Here is a 17,098-nt window from a genome sequence, read left to right on the forward strand (position 1 = left end):
GTGGGCTCATAGAATGAGTTTGGAAGTTTACCTTCTTCTGCAATTTTCTGGGAGAGTTTGAGTAAGATAGGTGTTAGCTCTTCTCTAAATTTTTGGTAGAATTCAGCTGTGAAGCCATCTGGTCCTGGGCTTTTGTTTGCTGGAAGATTTCTGATTACAGTTTCGATTTCCGTGCTTGTGATGGGTCTGTTAAGATCTATTTCTTCCTGGTTCAGTTTTGGAAAGTTATACTTTTCTAAGAATTTGTCCATTTCATCCAAGTTGTCCATTTTATTGGCATAGAGCTGCTGGTAGTAGTCTCTTATGATCCCTTGTATTTCAGTGTTGTCTGTTGTGATCTCTCCATTTTCATTTCTAATTTTGTTGATTTGGTTCTTCTCCCTTTGTTTCTTAATGAGTCTTGCTAACGGTTTGTCAGTTTTGTTTATCTTTTCAAAAAACCAGCTTTTAACTTTGTTGATTTTTGCTATGGTCTCTTTAGTTTCTTTTGCATTTATTTCTTCCCTAATTTTTAAAGATTTCTTTGCTTCTGCTAACCCTGGGGTTCTTCATTTCTTCCTTCTCTAGTTGCTTTAGGTGTAGAGTTAGGTTATTTATTTGACTTTTTTCTTGTTTCTTGAGGTAAGCCTGTAATGCTATGAACCTTCCCCTTAGCACTGCTTTTACAGTGTCCCATAGGTTTTGGGTTGTTGTGCTTTCATTTTCATTTGTTTCTATGCATATTTTGATTTCTTTTTTGATTTCTTCTATGATTTGTTGGTTATTCAGAAGCATGTGATTTAGCCTCCATATGTTTGAATTTTTAATAGTTTTTTTTTTTTTTCCCCCCTGTAATTGCGATCTAACCTACTGCATTGTCATCAGAAAAGATGACTGGAATGATTTCAATTTTTTTGAATTTACCAAGGCTAGATTTATGGCCCAGGATGTGATCTATTCTGGAGAAGGTTCTGTGTGCACTTGAGAAGAAGGTGAAATTGATTGTTTTGGGGTGAAATGTCCTATAGATATCAATTAGGTCTAGCTGGTCCATTGTGTCATTTAAAGTTTGTGTTTCCTTGTTAATTTTCTGTTTAGTTGATCTATCCATAGATGTGAGTTGAGTATTAAAGTCTCCCACTATTATTGTGTTATTGTTAATTTCCCCTTTCATACTCGTTAGCATTTGCCTTACATATTGCGGTGCTCCTATGTTGGGTGCATATATATTAAAATTGTTATATCTTCTTCTTGGATTGATCCTTTGATCATTATGTAGTGTCCTTCTTTGTCTCTCTTCACAGCCTTTATTTTAAAGTCTATTTTATCTGATATGAGTATTGTGACTCCTGCTTTCTTTTGGTCTCCGTTTAGAATCTGCATTTTAATAAGATTGCCGGGCAGTGTATATGTACATTCAAGTTTGAGAGGCACTGATCTAAGTGGTTTTTATTTCTTGCTAACATGGCAGTGTAGTATCTGGTTTCAAATGTGATTTCTGACCCACCAGGTAAACTGTTTCTGGCACCTGGGATCTATTGGTTTATAGATATCTACCCTGTTGTTCAGTCACTCAGCCAAGTCCAACTCTGTGCAACTCCATGGACTGCAGCACGCCAGGCTTCCCTGTCCTTCATCATCTCCCAGAGCTTGCTCAAACTCATGTCCATTGAGTTGGTGATGCCATCCAGCCATCTCGTCCTCTGTCATCCCCTTCTCCTCCTGTCTTCAATCTTTCTCAGCATCAGAGTCTTTTCTAATGAGTCAGCTGTTCACATCATGTGGCCAAAGTATTGAAGCTTCAACTTCAGCATCAGTCCATCCAGTGAATATTCAGGGTTGATTTCCTTTAGGATTGACTGACTTGATCTCTTTGAAGTTCATGGGCCTCTTGAGTCTTCTCCAACACCACAGTTCAAAAGTATCAATTCTTTTGTGCTCAGCCTTCTTTATGGTGCAACTCTCACATCCTAGCTTCTAAAATACATCCCTGTCCATATTTCTCAAATTTTCCATTCCTAATTTCTTATTCTGTCTCCTCTGTGGTCTTCTGTCTCCTCTGTGGTCTTCAGCAGAAGATATATAAATACCTCTCTCTATATATATTATATATCTATATATATTATATATAGATATAAATATCTATATATATCTAATATATATATAATATGTATGTTGATATATATAAATATACATATATACAGACAGGTCATATATCTGTAAGTTATGTAGTATTTCCCTTTAAGGAGTTACTTTTTTGTGTCCAACAGTTCCATAACACTTTTCTCAGCAGGTGAAATTCATAAGCACCATTGTAGTCTTTTATGAATGATGGGACATCCCTGGTGGCTCAGACTATAAAGAATCTGCCTACAATGCAGGAGTCTCGGATTCAATTCCTGGGTCAGACAGATCCCATGGAGAGGGAATGCAATCTCAAATTCTGCACTTCTATCAAGTTCCCAGGTAATGCCAGTGCTCCAGTATTCTTGCCTGGAGAATACACAGAAGAACTATACAAAAAAGGTCTTAATGACCCAGATAACCATGATGGCATGGTCACTTATCTAGAGTCAGACATCCTGGAGTGTCAAGTCAGGTGGGCCTTTGGAAGCATTACTACAAACAAAGCTAGTGGAGGTGATGGACTTCCAGCTGAGCTTATGAAGTCCTAAAAGATAATGCTGTTAAAGTGATACACTCAATATGTCAGCAAATTTGGAAAACTCAACATGATAAAGTAGGAATAGAAGGAACATACCTCAACATAATAAAAGCCATATATGATAAACCCGCAGTGAACATTATCCTCAATCGTGAAAAATTGAAAGCATTTCCCCTGAAAGTTAGGAACAAGGCAAGGGTGCCCACCCTCACCACTACTATTCAACATAGTTTTGGAAGTTTTAGCCACAGCAATCAGAGAAAAAAAAAAAGCAATAAAAGGAATCAGATTGGAAAAGAAGAAGTAAAACTTACTGTTTGCAGATGACATGATCCTCTACATAGAAAACCTGAAAGAATCCACCAGAAAATTACTAGAACTAATCAATGATGTAGTAAAGCTGCAGGATATAAAATTAACACACAGAAATCCCTTGCATTCCTATACACTAACAATGAGAAAACAGAAAGAGAAATTAAGGAAACAATACTATTCACCATTACAACGAAAAGAATAAAATACTACTTAGGAATAAATCTACGTAAAGAAACAAAAGACCTATATATAGAAAACAATAAAACACTGATGAAAGAAATCAGAGATACACAAATAAGTGGAGAAATATACCATGTTCATGAATTGGAAGAATCAAAATAGTGAAAATGAGTATATTACCCAAAGCAATCTATAGATTCAGTATATTCCCTATCAAGCCTCCAACAGTAATTTTCAGGGAGCTAGAACAAGTAATTTCACAATTTGTATGGAAATACAAAAAAACTTGAATAGCCAAAGCACTCTTAAGAAAGAAAAATGGACCTGGAGGAATCAACCTGCCTGACTTCAGAATATACTACAAAGCTACAGTCATCAAGACAGTATGGTATTGGCACAAAGACAGAAATATAGATCAATGGAACAAAATAGAAAGCCCAGAGATAAATCCATGCACCTATGGACACCTTGTCTTTGACAAAGGAGGCAAAAACATACAATGGAGAAAAGACAACCTCTTTAACAAGTGGTGCTGGGAAAACTGGTCAACCACTTGTATAAGAATGAAACTAGAACACTTTCTAACACCATACACAAAAATAAACTCAAAATGGATTAAAGATCTAAATGTAAGACCAGAAACTATAAAACTCCTAGAGGAGAACATAGGCAAAACACTCTCCGACATAAATCACAGCAAGATCCTCTATGACCCACCTCCCAGAGTAATGGAAATAAAAGCAAAAATAAACAAATGGGACCTAGTTAAACTTAAAAGCTTTTGCACAACAAAGGAAACTCTAAGCAAGGTGAAAAGACAGCCTTCAGAATGGGAGAAAATAATAGCGAATGAAGAAATGGACAAAGGATTAATCTCAAAAATACACAAGCAACTCCTGCAGCTCAATTCCAGAAAAATAAATGTCCCAATCAAAAACTGGGCCAAAGATCTAAACAGACATTTCTTCAAAGAAGACATACAGATGGCTAACAAACACATGAAAAGATGGTCAACATCACTCTCATTATCAGAGAAATACAAATCAAAACCTTAATGAGGTACCATATCACACCAGTCAGAATGGCTGCTATCAAAAAGTCTACAAGCAATAAATGCTGGAGAGGGTGTGGAGAAAAGGGAACCCTCTTACACTGTTGGTGGGAATGCAAACTAGTACAGCCACTATGGAGAACAGTGTGGAGATTCCTTAAAAAATGAAATGGAACTGCCATATGACCCAGCAATCTCACTGCTGGGCATACACACTAAGGAATACCAGAATTGAAAGAGACATGTGTACCCCAATGTTCATTGCAGCACTGTTTACAATAACCAGGACATGAAGCAACCTAGATGTCCATCTGCAGATGAATGGGTAAGAAAGCTGTGGTACATATACACAATGAAATATTACTCAGATATTAAAAAGAATATATTTGAATCAGTTCTAATGAGGTGGATGAAACTGGAGCCTATTATACAGAGTGAAGTAAGTCAGAAAGAAAAACACCAACACAGTATCAGTTCAGTTCAGTTCACTCACTCAGTTGTGTCCGACTCTTTGCGACTCCATGAACTGCAGCACACCATGCCTCCCTGTCCATCACCAACTCCCAGAGTCGACCCAAACCCATGTCCATTGAGTCAATGATGCCATCCAACCATCTTATCCTCTGTTATCCCCTCCTCCTCCTTCCCTCAGTTTTTCCCAGCTTTAGGGTCTTTTCCAATGAGTCAGTTCTTCGCATCAGGTGACCAAAGTATTGGAGTTTCAGCTTGAAATCAGTCCTTCCAATGAACACCCAGGACTGATCTCCTTTAGGATGGACTGATTGGATCTCCTTGCAGTCCAAGGGACTCTCAAGAGTCTTCTCCAACACCACAGTTCGAAAGCACTAATACTTTGGCACTCAGTTTTCTTTATAGTACAACTCTCACATCCATACATGACCACTGGAAAAACCATAGCCTTGACTAGAAGGACCTTTGTTGAGAAAGTAATGTCTCTGCTTTTTAATATGGTATCTAGGTTGGTCATAACTTTCCTTCCAAGGAGTAAGCGTCTTTTAATTTCATGGCTGCAATCACCATCTGCAGTGATTTTGGAGCCCAGAGAAATAAAGTCAGACACTGTTTCCCCATCTATTTGCCATGAAGTGACGGGACCAGATGCTATGATCTTGGTTTTCTGAATGTTGAGCTTTAAAGCAACCTTTTCACTCTCCTCTTTCATTTTCATCAAGAGGCTCTTTAGTTCTTCTTTGCTAATGAAGCAGAAGTAGATGTTTTTCTGCAGATGTTGTTGCAGCATGTGGGTTCTATATTGTGGTGCATAGACCTTTTCTAGTTGCATCGAGTAGGGGCTTCTCTAGTTGTCGCACATGGACTTAATTGCCCTGTAGCATGTGGGATCTTAGTTTCCTCACCAAGGATAAAACCCGCATTCCCTGCATTGGAAGGCAGATTTTTAACTACTGGACCACATGGGAAGTCCTGGAATGAAATCTTTATGTGTTTCTGAAAGAAATAAACCTTCACATTAATTTTTTTTTTCAGTAAAAGGAATATATAAAGGGATCAGCAGTACTTAAAATATAAAGGGTAAAAGAGCAATGGGGGGCAAAAAGGAACAATACATAGGAAAATGAAGGAGGCTGGATGAAAGAACAGAAATGAAAAGAGTATGCAATGGGCAGGGTCAGAAGGATTGGAAAGAAAGTTTAGGTGGTGATGGGATGATGTGAAAAGATGGATTAATAAGATTAGAGGAGGTTCAAGTTCAAATTTGGTGATTGTTCTTGTTCAGTTGTTGTTCCCCCACTTGTTGGGGGTTTTATAGTTCTGTAAGGAGCTCAAAGATATTTTTATGTGTATCCCTTGAGGCAGAACCGAGACCCTTCCCCAAGGCTGCACTGTTGTTTCTGGGCTGCTCCTCCCTTGCCTCTGTGTCCCCTCCCTTCCCAAATTAGCAACTCTTTGAGAGGCTTCCATGTCCAAGAGCCCGACATGATCCTGCTCTGTTTCAAGGGTATAGATCCAGCTTTTGTGTGTGTGCTGTGAGCATACTCAGTCATGTCTCTCTCCTTGCAACCCCATGGACTGTAGGCTTCCAGGCTCCTCTGTCCATGGAGTTTTCCAGACATGAGTACTGGAATGGGTTTCCATTTCCTACTCCAAGATCCAGCTTTTAATTCTTCTAATTTAGCACTTTTTACATTATCTCAAATCATTTAATATGCAGTGTTAGATTAAAAGTAGCACCTTGAAATCAAGTCTCTTAATTACTTACACCTCTGGTTATTTATATCATTAAAACTGAGATGTGTTAGTGTTGCAGAAAGTGAAAGTGTTAATTGCTCAGTCGTGTCTGACTCTTTACAACCCCATGGACTGTAGCCCACCAGGCTCCTCTGTCCATGAGATTCTCCAGGTAAGAATACTGGAGTGGATTGTCATTCCCTTCTCCAGGGAATCTTCCCAACTCAAGGATTGAACCTGGTCTTCTGATTACAGGCAGATTGTTTACTATCTGAGCCAGGAAGGAAGAAGCCAATTCTGACTCCATGTTGGAAACTGTTTAATTGACTTGCTTTTTAGTGCTTTTATTATTACAGTTATACATAATAGCCTGCCTCAGAAACACTGCCCCATGCCTGACTGTAAACCCAAAGAGGCTTTGTTCAGCTCATAGAGAAATTACCTGACCCTGCCTACTTGTGAATACCTAAAACAAAAAGAAGAGATAAGATATAAAGGAGTCCTGTAGGCTCCAGGATAATCTTAAAGATATTTAGGAGAATGGATTTATGATTTTGAATAAGATGAGATACAGTTCAGTCCCTCAGTCATGTCTGACTTTTTGGACCCCATGGACTGTAGCACACCAGGCTTTCTTTTCCACCACCAACACCTGGAGCTTGTTCATACTCATGTCCATTGAGTCGGTGATGCCATCCAATCATCTCATTCTCTGTCTTCCTCTTTCCCTCCTGCCTTCAATCTTTCCCAGCATCAGGGTGTTTTTCAGTGAGTCAGTTCTTCGCATCAAGTGGCCAAAATATTGGAACTTCAGCTTCAGCATCAGTCCTACCAATGCATATTCAGGAATGATTTCCCTGGGGATTGACTGGTATGGTCTCCTTGCTGTCCAAAGAACTCTCAAGAGTCTTCTCCAGCACCACAATTCAAAAGCATGAATTCTTTGGCACTCTTTATGGTACAACTCTCACATCCATACATGATTACTGGAAAAATCATAGCTTTGACAATACTGACCTTTGTCAGTAAAGTAATGTCTCTGCTTTTTAATATGCTGTCTAGGTTGGTCATAGTTTTTCTTTGAAGGAGCAAGACTCTTTTAATTTTATGGCTGCAGTCACCATCTGCAGTGATATTGGGGCCCAAGAAAAATAAGATCTGTCACTGTTTCCATTGTTCTCCCATCTATTTGTCATGAAATGATGGGACCGGACGTCATGATCTTTGATTTTTGAATGTTGAGTTTTAAGCCAGCTTTTTCAGTCTCCTCTTTCACTTTCATCAAGAGGCTCTTTAATTCTTCTTCACTTTCTGCCATAAGGGTGGTGTCATCTGCATATCTAAGATCATTGATATTTCTCCCTGCAATCTTGATTCCAGCTTGTGCTTCATCCAGTCCAGCATTTCTCATGATGTACTCTGCATATAACTGAAATAAGCTGGGTGACAATATACAACTATACGACCTTGATGTACTCCTTTCCCAGTCTGGAACCCCTCTGTGGTTCCATGTCTGGTTCTAATGGTTGCTTCTTGACCTGCATACAGATTTCTCAGAAGGCAGGTAAGGTGGTCTGGTATTCCAGTCTCTTTAAGAATTTTCCAGTTTGTTGTGATCCAAACAGTCAAAGGTTTTAGCATAGTCAATGAAGAACAGGTAGAAATTTTTCTGGCATTCTCTTGCTTTCTTCTTATGATCCAATGGATGTTGGCATTTTGGTCTCTGATTCCTCTGCCTTTTCTAAATCCAGCTTGAACATCTGGAAGTTCTCAGTTCGTGTACTGTTGGAGGCTAATTTGGAGAATTTTGAGCGTTACTTTGCTAGCATGTGAAATGAATGCAATTGTGCAGTTAATTTGAGGATTCTTTGGGATTGCCTTTCTTAGGGATTAGAATGAAAACTGACCTTTTCTGGTCCTGTGGCCACTGCTGAGGTTCCCAAATTTGCTGGCATTTGGGCTCAGCACTTTTACAGCATCATCTTTTAGGATTTGAAATAACTTAGCTGAAATTCCATTGCCTCCACTAGCTTTGTTCATAGTGATGCTTCCTAAGGGCCAGTTGATTTCATACTTTGGATGTCAGGCTCTAGGTGAGTGATCACACCTTCATGGTTATCTGGGTTATTAAAATCTTTCTTGTATTGGTCTTCTGTTTATTCTTGCCACCTCTTAATATCTTCTGCCTTTGTTAGGTCCATACCATTTCTGTCCTTTATTTTGCCCATCTATGCATGAAATGTTCCCTTGGTATCTCTAATTTTCTTGAAGAGATCTCTAGTCTTTCCCATTCTGTTGTTTTCCTCTATTTCTTTGCATTGATCCCTGAGGAAGGTCTTCTTATCTCTCTTGCTAGTCTTTGGAACTTTGCATTCATAACTTTGCATTCCTTTTCTCCTTTGCCTTTAGTTTCTCTTCTTTTCTCAGCTATTTATAAGGCCTCCTCAGACAACCATTTTGCCTTTTTGCATTTCTTTTTCTTGGAGGTGTTTTTGATCACCACCTCCTGTACAATTTTACAAACCTACATCCATAGCTCTTTAGACACTGTCTCTGTCAGATCTAATCCTTTGAATCTATTTCTTACTTCCACTGTATAATCTTAAGGGATTTGATTTATATCATACCTGAATGGTCTAGTGGTTTTCCCTGCTTTCTTCAATTTAAGTCTGAATTTTGCAATAAGGAATTCATGATCTGAGCCACAGTCAGCTCCTGGTCTTGTGTTTTCTGACTGTATAGAGCTTCTATATCTTTAGCTGCAAAGAATATAATCAATCTGATTTCGGTATTGGCCATCTGATGATATCCATGTGTAGAGTCTTCTCCTGTGTTGTTGGAAGAGGGTGTTTGCTATGACCAGTGTGTTCTCTTGGAAAAACTCTGTTATCCTTTGTTCTGCTTCATTTTGTACTCCAAAGCCAAACTTGCCTGTTACTCCAGGTATCTCTTTACTTCCTACTCTTACATTCCAATTCCTTGTGATTAAAAGTACATCTTCTTTTTTGGTGCTAGTTCCAGAAGGTCTTTACATCTTCATCAGTTTAGTTCAGTTCACTCGCTCAGTCGTGTCTGACTCTTTGTGACCCCATGACTCACAGCACGCCAGGCCTCCCTGTCCATCACCAACTCCCAGAGTTTACTCAAACTCATGCCCATCAAGTCAGTGATGCCATCCAGCCATCTCATCCTCTGTCGTCCCCTTCTCCTCCTGCCCTCAATCCCTCCCAACATCAGGGTCTTTTCCAATGAGTCATTTCTTCGCATGAGGTGGCCAAAGTATTGGAATTTCAGCTTCAGCATCAGTCCTTCCATTGAACACCCAGGACTGATCTCCTTTAGGATTGACTGGTTGGATCTCCTTGCAGTCCAAGGGACTCTCAAGAGTCTTTTCCAACACCACAGTTCAAAAGCATCAATTTTTCGGCGCTCAGCTTTCTTCATAGTCCAACTCTCACATCCATACATGACCACTGGAAAAACCATAGCCTTGACCAGACAAACCTTTGTTGGCAAAGTAATGTCTCTGCTTTTCATAAAATCATTCAACTTCAGCTTCTTCTGCATTAGTGGTTGGGGTATAGACTTGGATTGCTGTTATATTGAATGAATTGCCTTGGAAACAAACAGATCATTTTGTCATTTTTGAGATTACACCCAAGTACTGCACTTTGGACTCTTTTGTTGACTGTGAGGGCTACTCCATTTCTTCTAAGGGATTCTTGCCCAAGGTAGTAGATATAATGGTCATCTGAATTAAATTCACCCATTCCAGTCCATTTTAATTCACTGATTCCTAAAATGTCGATGTTCACTCTTGCCATCTCCTGTTTGACCAGGTCCAATTGACCTTGATTCATGGACCTAACATTCCAGGTTCCAATGTGATATTGTTCTTTACAACATCGGACTTTACATCCATCAATAGTCACATCCACACTGGGTGTTGTTTTTGCTTTGGCTTTGTCTCATCATTCTTTCTGAAGTTATTTCTCCACTGAACTCCAGTAGTATATTGGGCACCTACCGACCTGGGGAGTTCATTTTTCAGTATCATATCATTTTGGCTTTTCATACTGTTCATGGGGTTCTCAAGGCAAGAATACTGAAGTGGTTTGCCATTCCCTTTTCCAGTGGACCATGTTGTGTCAGAATTCTCCACCATGACCCATCCATCTTGGGTGGCCCTACACAGCATGGTTCATAGTTTCATTGAGTAAGACAAGGCTGTTTTCCAAGTTATCAGTTTGGTTAGTTTTTTGTAATCTTTGTTTCCATTCTCTCTTCCCTCTGATGGATAATAGGAGGCTTATGGAAGCTTCCTGATGGGATGGACTAGCTGTGGGGGAATCAAGGTCTTGTTTTGGTGGACAGGGCCACGCTCAGTAAATTTTTAATCCAATTTTCTGTTGATGGGTTGGGCTGTGTTCCCTCCCTGTAGTTTGGCCTGATGCCAAACTAAGGTTGGGATAATGGTAGTTATGGCGACCTCCTTCAAAAAGACTTATGCCAGCATGCTGGACTGTTGTATTCAGTGCCCTTGACCCCATGGCATGCCACTATTGACCCACACCTCCACCAGAGACTCCTGGACATTCACAGGCAAGTCTGGCTCAGTCTCTTGTGCGGTCACTGTCCCTTTTTCCTGGGTCCTGGTGTGCACGAGGTTTGTTTATGCCCTTCAAGAGTCTATTTTCCCAGTCCTGTGGAAGTTCTGTAATCAAGTCCTACTGGACTTCAAAGTCAATTTCCCCTGGGGTTCTCAGTCTCTTTCCTGGATCCCTAGGTTGGAAAATCTGTTGTGGGCCCTAGAACTTTTACAACAGTATGAGATGCGATTAGATTAGAGTTGAATGTAGATAGGACATACCCAACTTTCTTAGCAGTAGGATCAGCATTGTTTCATTTAATTAATCACAAAACCTATTCATCTATGATTTTACTACCAGAATTTTCCTCTCATTCCTCCTTTCCTACTCAATGATTAGAGCTCAGTCTTGGCTTGCATTAATTCCATCCCAGGCCTATATCAATACTGTTATATTAAGGATTTTTGAATATGGCTTGAATTTTTTTCTGCTTCAATAGTAAGATTTTAGGCAGAAAGTCCCTCCTAAGGAAAACATATATTGAACACTTTTGGATGTGAGGGCATTAAAGTGACTTGACATGTTAATAAAAAGTGTTTGTTCTACAGGGATTATCAAAGAACAGTCTTATTTAAAGTCTGAGCCATTTAGTAAGTACAGCTGTTCTTAAAAACGTAAGTTTCTCTGTTTTCACTTTGGTATTTTTTGTTTGTTTGTTTTGTTTTTGGAGTATGTACATATCTAGACTAAAAAGTTCAGAGCTTATAGAGGTGTGAAGACATGGCATTTAATAAGGATTAAAATAGTTTTTTAATTTATTGCTTTGGAAGTGAGTAGATCCAAAGGCACACTTTGGGATATATAAGTAGTGCTCATTGTTCACTTTCCTGTATTCACTTAAAACTTTGGCATCTGTTTCACAGGCTTTCCTTCCGACTCAGTCTCTGCCATTGTTCTCCCTGGCCTCGGTAGACACATGGAAGGAACAGCTAAGAGCGTGGCTTTTTGCTTTAGGGCACTCTTCATCTGTAGTCACCATCTCTTCCTTTGTAACTGAGCCACTGGCTCCCATGAATATACCACTGACCTTAAGTAGGAGAATAAACACCTTAACCCATGGGATTTTTAACTTAAATATACTACTCTGTCTCACAGTCTCTTCTTTCCCCAGTGAAGTTATTCACTATGTCTGATCATTTTTTGATCTCATCTGCAACTTCAGTCTGTGGATTGTATATTTCTTCCAATCCATCAGCCTTTGTGTTTCCTCTTTAATCCATCAACCATTGACTTGCCTATCTCTCTTCCACATTCCTTACATTAAATTTCCTTCTACATCTAACATTTTGTTTCAACTATTTGGCAAAACTCAATGAAAATGAATGTTTTACCTATGTTTTTTGCACCTACATCTGAACAGTATGGCACTCTGGGTGAGTGTCATACAACAGGCTCGTTGGTTTCCCAATCCATCTTTGACAGTCACTTCAAATGGACTGTCAACACTGCTGGCCACATTTCTCAGGTCAAGGGCTCTCCCAGGACAGTCAGTGGTAGGAGGGATTGATCTTAGGTAGAAGAAAAAAGAGCTCCCTTTGTTATAACAGGAAGCGTGGTGCTAGGATGGATGAAGCTGTAACTGTGTGTGTATGTTGACAGAGTGAAAATGAAATATATAGAAGGATAACCATCCCATAAATAATGTATAGATATCAGCCAAACCATGGATCATTTTTATGTCAGATTAGTCTTTTCTATGAAGAAAGATTGTTAATTTTATTTTCTGTTATAAATTGTTCTCCCTAAGTGAATTGATAATTTTTTGTTCAAATTTCTAGTAAAGAAAATTTGCTGAAACATAGCTTCTGGTCACAAAGCTGTATTTGACAAATAGGAGATAGCACCAACAGGTAAACTCAGCTGCAACATTAAGTCTTGGGATCCAAGCATTTTCATTGGACTTCATCTTTCAATGGATTATCCTAAAGCATCATTTTGATCATATCACGTTTCTTCTGTAAACCTACCATAGGTCTTATTGCCCACTCTGTCATGTCTCAAAATAATAAAACATGATTTTCAAAGCCACTTATAATTTGATTCCACTCAACCTGTTCAGTATTATAACTTACTGTATATAACCTTATTTTTAATCCTTCTGGTCCAGTTCATTACCTGTCTCCTTTTTCCCTTCCCTACATCTCTGTTTATGAATCTGCTGGCCAGTTTGACTTGGGAAACAACCACAAACTGGGAAATATAGGTAGAGAGGGAATTTACCCATACAGAACCCCCTAATCCATCATCATGAGGCAGAATCAGCCCCGGACCTTAGATATGAAATTTGGAGAGAGGACCATGGATCAGGTCAAGGAGAGAACATGGGTATGGCTGAGTTGGAATCACAGAGCTAAATTCCAGGAAGATCATCGAGATTGGTCATGATAAAAATTCAAGTTGTTAATTATCATACATTTTCCTCTGTGATCATTCCCTTTGGGTTTTGGGAGGGAACAATTCTCATGTCAGGTTGGAGGGTGAAAGATACCAAATTCTCAACCCCTAAATTGAATATGCAATGGTTCATTTCTCAGTTGTTAATAGAGAAAAGTTTGAAAATGAACTGCTAATACATCTTCATCCTTGCCCCACCTCCTTTCCCTTCACTCCCATTCTCGGACTTAAAAACAAGCAAACAAAAAAACCTTTCAAGCTAAAGTGCAGAAGTGCTGGTGATGAAAGAAGAAGGGTTAAAAATTAGCATGGAGGCTCAGCACCCTTTATTTGAGTTTCTGAGGGGTGTTCTTTGTAAAGAAGAACGTGATGGAATCTCAGTTTGCGGATTGCGTTCCTATTCTGCCATTAGCAGCCTTACGGAGAGGATGGGTAGAGGTATGAGTGGCAGACTGAGTGCACCCGTCAGCACCAGCTCTCCCGAGGACACCAGAGAGGTGTGGCAGTGTTGCTGAACTCATGCTCTGCCCTCACAAAAGACATGGAAGGGCCAACGCGGGCCCAGTGAACCCCAGGGGGGCCAGAATTCAGGAAGAAAAGACCGTTCATTGATCTGTTTGTACCTGGTGACTAGACACTGGCAGAAACGCAGACACCTCTGTGGAGATTTGTCTGCAGAGATAGGGACCTAGAGGTTGGAAGCCCTGGAGAGGAGCAAGATTTGAGTGTCCAAGGGCAAGGGCCTGGCAACAACAGAAAGACTAAAGGAGTATTGCAATTATAGCCTGAAGGTAACACTCTGGGCTGAGCAGGATAAAAGCAAAGCAAAGGGAACCCCGAGAGGGACAGGGTTTTTGTCTCTGAACTGAAGCTTTGTTTTGGTTTTGCAGGGCTAAAACCTGGTGGGAAAAGAGATAGAACTCAGCTGGGCGTGGGGATTCTAGGGTAAAATATGGCAGCCAGAAGTGAATGGGATGCGAGACTGACACCACAGAGATATGTGTGCATCTCAGCGGCCAGGATAGAAGAGTGAAACTGTTAGGGTGACCCCAGCTGCTTGACGGCCAAATGTCTCCTCCAGTTTTGGTCAAGCCCCTAAGTAGCGATCATAGAAACACATATTATTTCAGGGGACATGATTGGGCAGGAAGCATTCTGAACTAATTCTGTTTAACTAGGGATGTCTGAGTTTAAACTGTCTGTTTTCTACCATGTAGAAAAATGAGAATTTGAAAGTCAAATTGTTAGACTGAAAAAAAATTACTTTTGTAAAAATGAATGTGTAACTTTAAAGGTGAATACAATATATATTGTAAGAAACAGGCGAAGAACAACAAAAGTAACTTACCTTTGGGAACAGGTCCAGAAGCATAATATGCATTGAATTCAATGGACCCACACTTAGGGTTTGATTCATGAAAAACACAAATTATTCAGAACCTCAAGAGATATCTTTATTTTGAATACCGAAACATTCTGAGAGTGCTTGAATGGTCCATTAGATCTTGAAAGGGCAGAAGGGGCTCAGTTGAATTCCAGCCTTCCTGCCACTGATGGTGGAACACAGATGGTACTCATATGCCTGATACGGTTATGATTGAACAGAAGGAAATCCTGGCTAGAGGTGGAAAGAAATTAAAGGGGCTGGGGTCAACTTTAGGTTCAGGATTCAGGTCCTAGGCTAGCTTCACCAATAACCTGAAATTGTAGAGAAGTTTCTCTTTCCTTACCTGTAAGATGAAAGGAGTTGATCCGTGGTGTTTCTCTGATTTTAGGTGTTTAGGAGTGATAGGAGGCAGTGTGTGTGGCAGCAGACATAAAGGTAAAAGCTTTATTTTTCAAAAAAAAATCATGAATGGGACTGATCTTATTTCCTGTTCTGCTTTTGGGGCTCCAGGTAAACAGAAATAGAAAAACTCTGACATCTGGCATGCCTTTCTCCCTGACCTCTGGTCCCACAAACACCTGAGATTTAGAATATTTAAAAAGGCACCTCAAATTGGAACTAATCCCTAATTGATTTCAGTGCCTCCTCTTTGTGATTTCTCTTGGATGAGAAAGCAGTGGTAGCATAGTGCTGATTGTTGGTTTCTAATTTTAGACAATCTTAGAGGAAAGCACTTTAGCACACAGTATTCATTCAGCAGATCATTCTTTCCTTCTGTGGAAAACCCCTCCCCCTCTTATCTGGATCCTCAACACTCTCCCTATGTTTCTAACTTCCTCATATAAGTGATGTGCTAATGGGCTTAGTGCCACATGGAACTTTTCTGACAATGTAGATGGTAAACTATACAGAGTAAACTCAGGGGCTTGTTGACTTTGATAGCAGAGTTCAAAAAAAGAGACCCTTCCTGCTGCTTTACAAGCACCTACCTGTGTAAACAGACACTCAGGTGAAGAGCACACCCAACAGAGGCGGTAAAGATGGACTAAGTAACCCCTTGACCTGAGAAGAGAAACAAGTGAACTCAAAGGTGAACCAAATCTTGGAAATAAACGACTGAAAGCAGCCAGGATGACAATGTTGTGTATAATTTCACCCTGGGGAGAATGTCATTTCTGTGGGTATGATTTTTCTACCAGCCTGTTTTGAATAGCAGTGTATAGGGGGTTAGAAGAACTTTTTGAAATTCATCTTGCTATCATCATTTACAAAATCACTTATTATTGTGATGCTTTTAAAAAGAAGAGAGCATATAATGCCAGATGTTGCAAGTGCATTCACTCTCTAGAGATATTGGATATGCTCTTCCCCCCTTCCTCCCAGCCTCCAGGGTAGGTGATCATAATGAGTACTTATAATAAGCAAATGCAGGTACTTAAAAATTCTGCAAATAATTCAAGTGAGATTTACACTGGATTATTTTAAAGGTCAGTAGATACAGATGATTCACAGAAATGTAAGTCCTTGAAATATGAAATCTTGTGCTGTTTTCTTCTGAGAATTATTAAAAATTTGAAATTGAGTGAAAATAGGGAAAATCACAAGCTTTTGGCAAAGGTCAACAGAAGAGGATCTCAAACTGAATTCTCATCCATCAAGAAGCAGTGCCTTAGAACTTTTCATTAGTGCTGAGAAAGTCTCGGTTTGGAGAAGATTCATCCTTGCAAGCCTTACAGCTCCTCCTACAGGCAGAAGCTCCCCTCTGCTCCTTCCATGGGATTTGCTCTTCAGGGTTTGCTCAGGGGGCATCTCCCCTTTGGACTTCTTGCTTAGTGGTTAGAAGCTCTTTTTTGAATGGCCTGATCTATGCTGGAAGAGGCTGTGTATCCCGGCTGCTCTTATTTACCTCTACTGCGATCCAGATAGAAGCTTGTTTGCTTATCACATTGCTTCATAGTGAACATTCAGTATGATGTGACCTCCATTGTTGTGATCTTCTTTAGTCACATCCAACTCTGTGACCCCATGGGCTGTAACTTGCCAGGTTCCTCTGTCCATGGGATTTCCCAGGAAAGAATACTGGAGTGGGTTGCCGTTTCCTTCTCCAGGGGACCTTCCCAACCCAAGGATCGAATTCATGTCTCCTGTATCAGCAGGCAGATTCTTCACCACTAAGCCACCAGGGAAGTCTGGTGATCTTGTTAATTGTTCAGAAAATTTGTTAGAAATTAGATGGCTTTCCCCTGGTGTGCCCTTGTTGAACAGCCTTG

Source organism: Muntiacus reevesi, chromosome 10 (assembly GCF_963930625.1).
Source record: "Muntiacus reevesi chromosome 10, mMunRee1.1, whole genome shotgun sequence".
Taxonomy (NCBI): domain Eukaryota; kingdom Metazoa; phylum Chordata; class Mammalia; order Artiodactyla; family Cervidae; genus Muntiacus; species Muntiacus reevesi.